We start from the raw sequence: 12,210 nt of genomic DNA, 5'->3' as shown, positions 1-12,210 counted from the left end.
CCTGCACTGTCCTCTCGTGCTTCTGAGCACAGGCTGCTTTACGGCCGACCCAGAGCTCGGAGGAACCGGGCCGGAGCCCCCTGGCTTCAGCAGCGGTGCTGGCATGCTGTGCTCTGTGGGAAGGCCGAGCCACCCACCAGCTCTCCAGCATCGCAGCTCAGGTTGCTCATCTTGATGAAAAACCTGCAGATTTTACACAATTACAGGAAAAAAGAAACCCACGCCGCATGCTTCAGTATTTATGTGGTACTATTATGTTTTCCACACTTAAAGTTCTTGTTTCCTCTGAGGCTGGGGAGGAGGCGCTTTGTAGAACAAGGGTCCCTACCACCTACCTTATAATTGCTGAATGGAGATCCTTTAACTCACTTAAACTGATTTATTTTTAACCTTCGTTTTGAGTCAGTATCAGAGTTAAGGAAAAAGTGGCAGAAACACTGGAAAGAGTTCCCATACAAGCCTCACCTTTATTCCCCCAAATGGTATCATCCTGTATGGCCCAGTGGGGGAGGATCAAACCCAGGAAACCAGCATTGATACAATGTTGTAATAAGACTTCAAATCTTGCCAGTTTTCCAGCAGTGCCCTTTTTTAGGCCCAGGATCCATGGGGCGTCTGATGATCCTGTCACCTCGGCCTCTTTTCCCTGGAACAGAGCCTCACCTTTGTATCTCATGACCTTCTCACCTTTGAAAAGCATCTTCTCGAATGTTCTTAATTCGCGTCTATGTGACGCTTCCTTGGTTCAAATCCAGGTTGTGCATTTTTGGCCAGAACACCACAGACATGATGTGTCCCCTTCAGGGCTTCCTGCCAGGCTGTCCGCGGCTTCTCTGTTCCGGTCCCACTGGGGTTAGCTGGGACCTCTGTTCCAGGCGGCGACCGCCGGCTATCTCCGCTGCGAAGTTACTGTTTCCACTTTTGTAATTAATGAGTATTTTTGTGGGGAGATACTTTCAATATTCTGTTTCTTATCATATCTTGCTCACCGACTTTAGGATTCATTAATGACTCTGCCTGAGCAATTATTACTGGGGACTTTCATTCACTTGTAACTGTAAACACAGTGCAGTTGTAAAGCAGAAATAAGTCATCCAGGCATCAGGGCAGGACTGCAGCTCTCACACCTCTAACTCTGTTTGCTGGTTGTCTTCGTAGTTTCGCCTCGTTTAGTGCGGCTTAGTCGGTTGTTAAACGCATCAAATGTTGAATGTCACGTCTACACGGCTGTGTTTACTTTCACGGCTGTGTTTACTTTTAGGAGTAACAATATTTCAACAGATGACTCACTCTTGTCTTTCAGAGCAAACAGTCCCTTTGGAGCTCAGAACTACCTTCTAGATTTTATCTGAACTGAAACTCCATCTCTCTTTAGCCTAAAAATACGTGGCATTGCCCTGTATGTCCCAGTGATTCCAATTTCTGCTCAGGACCAGCCTTTCCGCTGTTAAACTGAAACCATACCCTAGTAGTCAAACCCTGAAGCGAGCATTGCCCGACAAAGGTTAGACAAGGGTAAGACCATTTGTCGCAGCTGCCAGTCTGCGAAGCGCGCACACAGGGACACGGGATCCCGGCACCAGGCGGGCTGGGCCTCTGACCGCAGGCTCTGATGCCCAGAGAGTCTTCTTGGGCCTCTGGCAGACCCCCTCCCGGCTGTGCCCGACTGCCTGTGTGGACGGACTGTGTGCCCGGCCCCACGGCCTGAGTCAGGGGCGCACACGCAAGGGGGCTTCAGTCGACGTCCAGGCTCGGAGGGCTGTAGATCTGCAGTGAGCTCTCCCTGGTTTTTATTTTGTACCGAATCCACGAAATGGAAGAGGAAGCCTCCTCCTGGGGCACCAGCCGCTGGCTGCCAGGGCCGATCGCACCTCCCCACCGCTGACGTCGGGCCACAGGGACGCCGGGAGCGGGTGTGGTGTGGCAGAGCGCGAGTCAGGGCGCACCCTTCCGTGCGACCCACCCGCACAGCGGTGGCCCAGCGCCTGCCCTGTCGCCTCGGCCTCGCCGTGTCTTGTGTTTGGTGGGTGTGGGGAGGGAGGAAGAGGCAGGTGCCTGGAGGAAGGGGAGAGGGGCGGGAAGGAAGCCAGGGAAAGGCAGTTCTTTCTGTCCGTCTGGTTCCAGCACCCCACCACCTCCGGCCTGGACTTCTGGGCCCCTCATTCCTCCGGGAGGCCCCGGCGCCCCGGGGTCCGGCCCCTCCTCGCCCAGCCCCTCCTCGCCCAGCCCCCTGCAAACCCCTGGCCTCTCAGCAAGCATGCTGAGGCCGACGCCACCAGGGCCCCTCCACCGCAGGCTTGCCGGAGCGCTTCCCCACGGCCTGGAGCCCGTACTGTTCGCTCACTCACCAGCAGTCATTCACCGATGGCTATTCTAAGCCGGGCCAAGGGTTGAGCTGGTGCTGGGTATATAAAAATAAACACAGTCTTACCCTCAGGGAGCTCCTGGTTCAGTGGGGAGATGAGTTTTTCAGGAGATAATCGTAATGCATAATGTAGCATTTACTACACGTGTCCTTCTAAATACAGGCTTCACATATTGAACCCTCACAAAAACCCTGGGAAGCAGGTGCTGTTAGAGCGCCTTTATTGCAGATGAGCACAGAGAGGTTAAATGACTCACCTAGGATCACACAGCTAACAAGTGACCGAGCTGAGACTTACATCCGGAGGGAAGTCTTGTGACCAGTGTGTTTTATGGCCTCCCGGCCAGCTGAATGCACAAGTTGGTACCTGGAGTGCTCTGGGCACAGGTGGCAGGAGCTGGGAGAAGGCGCCGTGTGGTGTGTAGCAGGTGGCATGGTGGCGACCCAGGCAGCCTGAGGCTGCTTCCCTCCCTCCGTTTCTCCTGCTGTCAATGCTTGCTGAGTGAGTACTGTGTGCCTGCCAGGCAGCTGGGTGCTGGGGATGCAGGATGGGCTTGGTCTAGCCTGAGATGCTGGCACACGGGTGGCCCCCTAGCAGCATGGACCCAGGCTGCTGGTGGAGCCATGGTGGAAGGCTCCGCAGAGGTGATGGGAGCCTGTTATGTGGGCAAGGAGTGGAGGGAGTGTCTGGAATGAGCTGCCCCATGACACTTGGGTACAGGGACCTAATTGTGTCAGTTCTGTGTCTGAGTCCCTGAGAGTCGAGGCTGACGAGACCAGTCATGATTTGGGGCAACCCTTCCCTCCCTGCAGTCTCCCAGGAACCCCGGGACTGCTGTGGGTCTCTGGCATCTGCTCTGCAGGAATCTGAGCTGCTCCCAAAGCCAGTCCTCCACCATCCATGCAGCACTGTGGTGTCCCCTGGGCAAGTCTTTCCCCAGCTTCCTGTCCAGACAAGCCTGGTCCCCCAGACGATGATCAGATGAGCAGCTTTGCGGTGGAACCTGCCTCCCCACCCCGTGCGGCAGTGCCCAGGGCTGGGGGCTTGGTGCCTGCGCCTCTGCCCCACACACAGCCACCGGCCCTCTCCTGCAGGCTGCGCTTGAGCAGACCCCTCCTTTCTCCTCCTTTGAACTGAAATCTAAAATCACATCGAAACCCCCCCCCAGTTGTAGGGGAGCATAAGATCAGGAACCATGGCCGATCTCTCTCTCATCCCTTCCCAGGGGCTCTCTGGAAGCATGGCTGCCTAGTAACTTCCCTGTAATGGTGGCAGCACTCCAGGCAGAGCAGGTGGCATGAGCAGACACACAGGGGTCACTGTGCTGGGGTCTCCTGAGAGCCTGCACCACGGGTGCGCTGTCGGTGTGAGGTCCAGTGGGAGGGTGAGGTTGGCTTGGGTGGCGAAGGGCCTCAAGGGCCTGGTGAGTAGTAAGACTCTAGTGTTCACCCAAAGCAGAGTAAAGGTGTAGACAGATCTGGAGTTTAGGAAGATGACAACTGTGTGTGTGTGTGCGTGCATGTGCGAGAACAGTTTGACCTGCTGCATAGCCCCCCTGAGGGGCCTGGTGCTGTCTGTTCCCTGGCTGGCGCTCCGTGTCGGGTGACACGTCTCAGGTCCCCCCATGCACCTCAGCCCTAATCCAAGCAAGTAAGAGCAGGGCTGGGACACGAGAGCCCATGACCCACGGGAGGGGTGGGTAGCAAAAGCCAGAGTGACAAAATTAATTTTGTGTCCTCATCCTTGGGAAATCAGAGAATGGGACATGGGACTTTTCTGCCCTGGTGCCTTGGCAGAAGTGAGGGGGAGATTAGAGAAAGGTTTTCATTTCCCCTGTATCCCAGCCAGGTCCAGTTTCAAGGCTCAGGGCTTCCTCTCTGAGCCAAGAAGATGTCTTACACGGCCGTCTTCAAAGGCCTCCAAAGCCAGAGGGGCTGTAAGCGGCTCTGGTGTCAGAAAACCCAGAGCGGAGCAGTGAGATGAAGGGCAAGCGCCTCACCGTGGCATTAAGTGGGATTTACTTCCATCATCCCAGGTCCCCTGTTGTGGGGCGTCTCCCTTCCCCACCTGCACAGACAGCCATATTTTAGGGTACACCTCCGAGGGCTTCAGGGCTGGGGAATAATGGCTCGGGGTGCTGTCACTGCATAGATGTGCCCTTTCTGAATATACAAAATAAGGTGACCCGTGGACTCGGTGGCTGGCGATAAACCACACATTCAATTAGAACGACACATTTAATCACAATCATCTAATGGTATTTGAGATTTGTTATTTAATCAGTAATGAGGTGACCCAGCAATTAATGTTCTTGGAATTGTAGCCGCCCTTACTGGAGCAGTGTTGATTTTAAACTAATCTTTCCATTTTATATCCTCTTCCTATTTCTGGAGTTAATAAAGGGACTGTAATGAGTTGTATTAAAACATCAATTTCTTCTTTTGTTGTACCTACAAGTTTATCATGGTGTTTAATCAAAACACTGAGTTAATTTTCAGGAAGGAGTTTTGGACGTTAGGGTGGGAGATGATAGCTCTGCTGCTCCCTCCGACTCTCCCGGCTGCCCGGCCCCCTCTGGGGAGGCTGAGGACAAGGACGACCTCCTGGGCATGTGACTGCAGAGGACCCCATGCTCAGAAGGACCCTGTGCTTGGCTTAATGTCCACTCTCCCTGTCTTGAAAGTCTTAATACCTTTTGAAAAAGAGGCCCCACATTTTCATTTTGCACTGGGCCCTGCAAATTATGTAGCTGGTCCTGTTTGAGGACCTGTTAGAATTAGCCACTCCTTGAGTTAGTGTGTGGACTCTAGGCAAAGGGGGTGATGTGTGTGGTGGGTGAGAAGTGGGTGGGTGGGCAGGGGGCAGGTGGGGTGAGATCTGTCCTTGGGTTCCTCAAAGGCTTTTTGTATCCCTGGAATTCGCTTCTTGCAGTTTTTAGGAATACCAGATAAGAGTAGATATCAATGAAAGAAATGTTAGAGATTCTTTTTTGGAGGGAAAAAAATGTTTTTTTATTTTGAAATCCATTAAAAAATTATAACCATGGTGTTTAATAAATGTCTATTTTATAGCTCACACACACAACAATTATAACAATGGCTAACATATATTGAATACTTAGCATGGCCCCATAAGTGTTCTAAGCACTTTGTATAAATTGTCTCACCTAGTACAGCAGCTGAGTGAGATGGGTACTGTGACTGATCCCAAGTGGAAACTGGGGCCCGAGAGGCCAGGCAGACTGCCAGGGCCATATAGCCGATACGCGGTGGGGCCAGGCTTACGTCCAAGTCGGTGTTGTGGCGTGGTGGACGGAGGTGGGTTTGGGAGAGAGGCAGATCTGGGATCGTTGCTTCAGTGAGCGCTGCAAGCTTGGGCAAATCAGTCAGCCTCTCTGGGCCCCAGTTTGCTCATCTGTCAAGTGGGGATAATGGAACTGACCTTGTAGGGCTGGCTTGAAGGTTAAACAAAGAGGTACGTGCACAGTGTTTAGCCTGGTGCCTGGCCCCGTACCTAAGAAATGCTGGTCCTTCCTCCAGCCCCTTACACGCTGGTCCCCACGCTCCTGTGCAGAAGCCTGTCTGGTCTGCCCTCATGTTCCTCTCTTATTTGCTCTGTTACTCCCTTGAGCATTGTAGTCACATCATTATATTGATAAATGCTTATTTTACTTTAACTTACTCATCAGTGACTTATTATTCACTTAGCGCTTACTGTGTTCCAGCCTTGAGCAAGGCACCGCACAGGCATCACACCATGTTTAAGGCACAGTGTGTTATGAGTGCAGGGACACTGGCCACGTGAGGGGCACAGTTTATGCCCAAGGGACTCATTATCTGCTTGGGAGATGAAATCCATGAACAAGTGAGATGTGAAGACAATGAAACATTCTCCGGTTGTTGAGATGAGTCCGCAGAGTAGGGTAAGAGGGTGTGGATTCACAGAGATCAAGCAACGTGGTGGTCACGCTGCTGGTGAGGAGCAGAACTGGATTTCAGGTCCTGTTCTCTATCAAGCCCGCTGTTTCTACTGCATCGTAATACAATTTATAAAGTACTATATACATATACAGTCAAGGTATTATTGCTCTACTTGAAACAGATTGATAAACACAAATTTGCATAAACAATCTGGCTCACCAAGTTTGGAAACTAGCTTCAATACAAGAGAGAGGTTTCATTTGTATGAAAAAGGAAAAGCCTCTGTGAATTCATTCATTTACATATTTATTTAAATGTTTGTTTTAGGTACTGTGCCAGGTGCTGGGAATATAACCAATAGGCTCCCTGTCCTCAAGGGGTTATATTCGGATGGGATAATAAACAGTGAATAGATACACACATGATTAGTCGCAGTTGTCATAAGTGATGTGAAGAAGTATGAGGGGGATGGATCGCTATAGACGGGGCTGGTGAGGGAGTGTTTTGTAGGTTGGAACGAAGAGCAGCAGATGGACTGGCTGGAGAGGAGCAATGGGTCCGATAAAGGAAGGCTCAGAGTTCCGGTGATAGTGGTGATATCTTACGTTTGGATTGTACCATAAGCCCTGCAGCCCTTTGACATTGTGGAGCAATAGTCAGGAAAGACTAAGCCGTGCTGCAGTAACAAACAACCTGAATGGACAGAAAACATCTTTTCTCCCTGCTTGCTCAGTGTGAGTGGCTGGGGGCTCACCGTGGCCACTCAGGGAGGAGGCCCAAGCTGTGCATTCGGGGGCCACTGCAGCAGGCGGATGGGAATGGGCAGTGGCTCCGTGTCAGTTGCCTTTTGCTGCATAACTAGTTACTCCCAAACTCGGCAGCTCATGTACTTACTGTGCCGCCACTTGCGTAGGTCTGGCTGGTCCCTGGGCTCAGAGTCTCTCCTGGCACGGGCTGTAGTCGTCTCCAGGTTGACCTGGGCTGGGATCTACATCCCGGCACTCTGCCGGGGCTGCTGGCAGGATATGTTTCCTTGAGGGCTGTTGGGTGGAGGGCCAGAGGCGACCTGTAGTTTTTGGCTAGCATGTGAAAAGAGCCAGGGAGAGAGAATGCCAGTGAGGCAGAAGTCGTGGCGTTTTAGACCTGGTTTCAGAAGGGACATCCCATTATTTTGTCCATATTCTATCCATCAGAAGCAGCCAGTAGGTCTGGCCCACACTCAAGGGGAGAGAAAAAGCGGCAAATATCAGGAGGTGAGGGTCAAGAGGAGCCAGTTTAGAGACACCTCCCAGAAGCTCCTGACATGTCCACCGTCCATCCCTGCCCATCGGGCCTGACCCAGCACCACCCAGGACTTCAGTGGGGGTGGGGAAACCCATCTCACCATGTGCTCAGGAGAACTGGGGTATTTGTGAACAGCCCCAGTGACTCCCAGAAATGACCCCACAGTGCAGGGCCAGTTCACCTGTGAGAAGGTCTGCAGAGGGTTTTGATGAGGGTTAAGTTAGCAAATTAGGTTGGAGTTTATGAGATTAACTGACTTGTCAGAAACAGATAGTCAATGAATCTTTTTGAGTAGGAGAGTAATTAAATCAGATAATCTTAAAATGATTATTAATTGGCTTTAAACAGGAAAAGTAGAAATAGATGCACAAAGGTAAAAATTCAGAGTACAGAGGAATACGTAAGAAAAGGGAAGGTTCTTTTCCATCCCCAGGTCCACCCCCTCCCCAGACTCTACCATTTTTTCACTTTCTTATATATCTTGGAATTATTTAGGAATACATAAACCATATGTATACATTAATTTTCCTCCTTCCTTTTAAATCAGTTGTGCATGTATTGTACACGCAGTTTGAATCTTCCTGTTTTCACCTCACCTTATACCTGGAGATAATTTCATGCCTCTAGAGGTCTGTCTCACTGAAGACTTTATGGCCCCCCATGCACACGCTGGCACAGGGTCTGGTCACACCTGTGTCACCTCACCAGCCAAGGACCAGGCTACTGGGGGTAGGTGATGGATCCGTGTTTCTCTTTGTTTCTCCCTATTGATGGCATCTCAGCTCCCGCCTGGCTGGGATACCGACAGCGAGCAAATTCTTGATCACGCAGCAAGATGAGCCTCCGATTCGTGTTTGATGTTCAGCATTACGAGGCAAGCTCCCTGGCCATCTGTTCAAAGGAGGAACGTGTTACATATTTTGATTTTTTATTTTTATCTTAATCAAGTGGCAACTTGCCATCTTGATGCATCTTAACCTGAGCAGTTGTGGCTGGAAGGCAATGGGCTAGAACACACTGACGGGGTGGGGGATGTGGGGGGCTATTCCATCTGCTGTGATGCTGGTGTCAGATGCAGGGGCAGAGTCCCCTCTGCTCGGCCCTTTCACCTCCCTAATTAGTGAAGAAATTGCAAGCCCTCCAGTGGGCACATGGATGCTTCAAGTGTCAGCCTCCTGGGGTTCGTTACACAAACGGGGGCAGGCGGAAGACCAGAACGGTCAGGATGTGCTGTAGCCAGGCGGCCGCAGGGAACCTGGGCTGGGGGTGAGGTGCTGCAGCTTCCTGAAGTGGGTAAGGCCACGAGACAAAGGGAGGGGGCTGCACCTGCCTCGGGAGAAACACCCTTTACTGCCATTAAGAGATTTAAGTTTTTCCAGCCGTCAGCACTTGATGGAACGGACAGTTGCATTGCAGGAGCTCTAGGACCTCACAGGGTGAGTGAGATGGAGTAGGGAGGAATAATCTAGGCATTTGTTTTAGTTTGATTTTCTCTGAAAGATGAACCTGAAGCAAGGCTCGGGGAGCAATTTGGTTTATTTGGCAGTGACCCAAGGAGAAGGGTCCGGGAGGCAGGGGCAGTGGGCAGCTGGGCCCAGTCCTCGTGAGGACCTGTTCAAAATGTTCTTCGGCCCCTCGGGAGGAGAGGCCGGTGAATGTCTTCACACAGACTCCAACCCCCCTGGCTAGGGGTTACCTCAGGGGTTCTAATCCCTTATCTTCAGACTGTTCCTGGCAACTGGGATTTGGGAAAACCCTGAGGCTGAAGGGGGCGCCGAGGCGGGATGGAACCTGTGTCCCAGCTGCAGCTGAAGTCCAGGCGGGCTGAGGGAGGTGGTGTGGGCACAGACAGCACCGCATCCCTGCCAGATGGGGGTTGGGGGGGAGGAGTACTAGTGGTCGGAGCGGCCAGCCTGTGAGTCTTGGGCATGAGCTGAGCACGGCAGGCACCATTCGGTCTCCAGGCTCAAACGGGTGAAAAAATCTGAGATTCTCTACTGCCCATAAATTAAGCTAATTTTGACTCCGCATTCCCATAGTACTGTGCTGATGGGAAGCTTAATTTCATTTCAGGACTCTCCGTGGCTCCCTGGCTGGTTCTAGGTCTCTGAGCTCGTGCAGGTGTCTGCGGAGAGCAGCCTGTGGCACTCACGTCACACACGGGATTTTTTGGGGGTTTGTATTTTTGGTGGTGGGAACTTTTCTGGCTACCTGGTCCGGTCGCCCCAGATGAGCACTTTCTTTTTCCGCTTTGCAAGCTGCTTTTTTTTGCAGTTTGGAATTGCTGTGCAGAGAACGCATCTCTGTGAGAAGGTGTAATAGCTTTGTGAATAGTGACTGTCTCACTGTCTCCTGCGGGTGGCTTGGCCCCTGTGGTCTAAGAGCTCATGCCTGTGGCCACTCCAAGTGATGCAGTGGCCTCTGTGCACGAAGTGCCCCATGAGACTGGCACCTAGATGCCAGCAGTCTAGAAACACTTGCTGTTAGTTTCTTCATGAACCAGCCTATGTGTCTGCTTACTTTCTGGCTGCTTAGAAAAGGCCTTTTAAAATTTAATTCAGTTCAACTTAATTAAAAAGCATTCAGAAGGCTTGACATTTCTTTTTTTGATGCATAGTTCTTTGTGTTTTAGCACGTGTACATTTGTGGAACCACCACTGACTCAAATCAGGATGCATAACTATCCTGTCACTCCAGAAAGCTCCCCTGCAGCTGCTGCTCAGAAATCCCGTCCTCTCCCCACCTGTAACCCCTGGCAACCACCGGTCTTACTCACCACTATAGTTTGTCTCTTTGAGAATAAGAGCTTGGTATTTAAAACATTGGAATAAAATCCAGCATTTAAAGTCGTCCTGGTCCTGTATCAGCACACACATGACTTCTGGTTTGTTGAAGCAAGGACTGCACAGAACATGCACTGCCATAGGTGTGCAGGAGGCTTGCCGTGGAGATGATGCCAGAAAGATGCTCGTGGAGAGAGCAACCCGTTTGGGCGATGTCCCCGCCTTACGGGATTTTAGGGCGACCAGCTCTACCTTCTTTCTCTTCTGTTATTCTTGGGAGTATGTAAAACAAATTCTTTTTCTTAACACCACCAAGAAGTCTCAGCGACTGAAGTGGCTGAATGTTGGCATCAGACATTGGTGCATCCATCTTTCAGGTGCTTTCCCAGCAAAACCAGTCCCTGCTTACTGGGAGGAATCCTGGTTTCCACGTTTTTCATGGTGTCCATGGTCCTTCCTTGACAATGGTGACCTTTGCTGTCAGCTTTCATGAAAACTGCCTCTCGGCAGTGGCTCTACCTGACAGCGAGTCTGGAAGGAGTCAGTTCTGATCACATGCTGCTCAACTTCAGCTTAAGCTGGGTTAAATCTGGGTTGTGGGAGGAAAAAAGGATGCGGAGCCCAACTGGGTTCTCACCGGAGGACTCGGGGGCGCCGGGCACTTTAGCTGGACTATCAGACCTGGTCACTTGGACCCTTAAAGGAACTGATTGGAGCTGCGCTGAAGTAAAGCAGGAGACGCTGAGGGAGGCCTGTCTCACCTTCTGCCCACAGATTCTGCAGCCTGGCCGGTGGTCCCAAGGTCAGCTGGAGGACAAGGGAGTCAGGTCTCTAGGATACATGCAGGAATGAGATTTTTTCCTGTGGAAATGAGGAGGCACATAACCCGTCTCTGAAACCCTTGTTGGTGACTTTATTCTCAGTTCTGTGCAGCATGGAACTGGCTGCTGAGCTATTTTAGGGCTGGAAAGCTTCACACACATCTGACAAAGGTCCTGGACTCTTCTAAGATCTCCTGTCTCTATTAGCCAGGTTTAAGCTTGAGGAGAGTGACAGAAAATCTGACACAACAGTGGTTTAAGTTAAATTGAAGTTTACTTCTCAAGTAAATACAGGTTGTCCCACCATCACTGGGAACCTGGGCTCCTTATTCTCTGTTGTCTTCCACCTTCAACATCAAGTTTCCACCTGCTGGTCCAAAACAGCTGCTCATGCTCCAGCCATTATGTCCGCATTCTAGGCAGCAGGAAAAAGGAAGGAGGAGAAGTCAGAATCTTTAAGAGCTTCACAGAAACCACACTTAACCATCGCACTTAACCATATCCTCTCTTCTTTGGCTAGGACTTAGTTAGCTACAACTGGCAAGGGAGTTTGTGAAATGTAGTCATTATTCCACATAGCCATTTGCCCAGCCAAAGATCAGACAGTGTGTACGGTACAAGGCAGGCTTTGCTGCACGTGCTAAGGTAACCTCAAAGCTTCCAGTGGGGAAGAGTCATAAAAAGAAACCATCAGGTGGCAGTAGAACAGAAAGAGCCTGCGCCCTAGGCTCATGTCCTGTGAGTGCTGTCATACTTTGACTCACCCCACTGCACCCAGGGCTCAGAACTTGAAGTTTAGATCCAGGAAGCACACCCTCTCCTTTCCTGCTTTGTCCCTAGCACCAGTGGGATTGCCCAGCGTGTCCAAAGATCATTGTTAAATACTCCGGAGTGAAAAGAAGAAAGTAAACAGAATGCCAGATGCTCAGAGACTTTCAGCTTTTAGGTGGATCTTAAGGTGACTGCTTCCCTTCCCCAAGAGGCACAAATATGCAAAAACCGAGCCCACCTGGTTTCTCCGAGTTGCCCTCAGGTC

The 12,210-nt window shown here is 51.2% G+C and overlaps 1 long non-coding RNA gene across 1 annotated transcript in view; it reads left to right on the top strand.

Annotated features, from left to right (window-relative positions):
• The window catches only part of LOC108401547 (uncharacterized), a 214,324-nt gene that overhangs the window by 27,114 nt on the left and 175,000 nt on the right, over positions 1-12,210 (top strand). The gene's annotated exons all lie outside the window — the stretch shown is intronic.

This window comes from Manis javanica, chromosome 6 (assembly GCF_040802235.1).
Source record: "Manis javanica isolate MJ-LG chromosome 6, MJ_LKY, whole genome shotgun sequence".
NCBI lineage: Eukaryota > Metazoa > Chordata > Mammalia > Pholidota > Manidae > Manis > Manis javanica.
The sequence above is the reverse complement of the archived record's forward strand: the minus strand, read 5'-3'. Positions and strand labels throughout refer to the sequence as shown.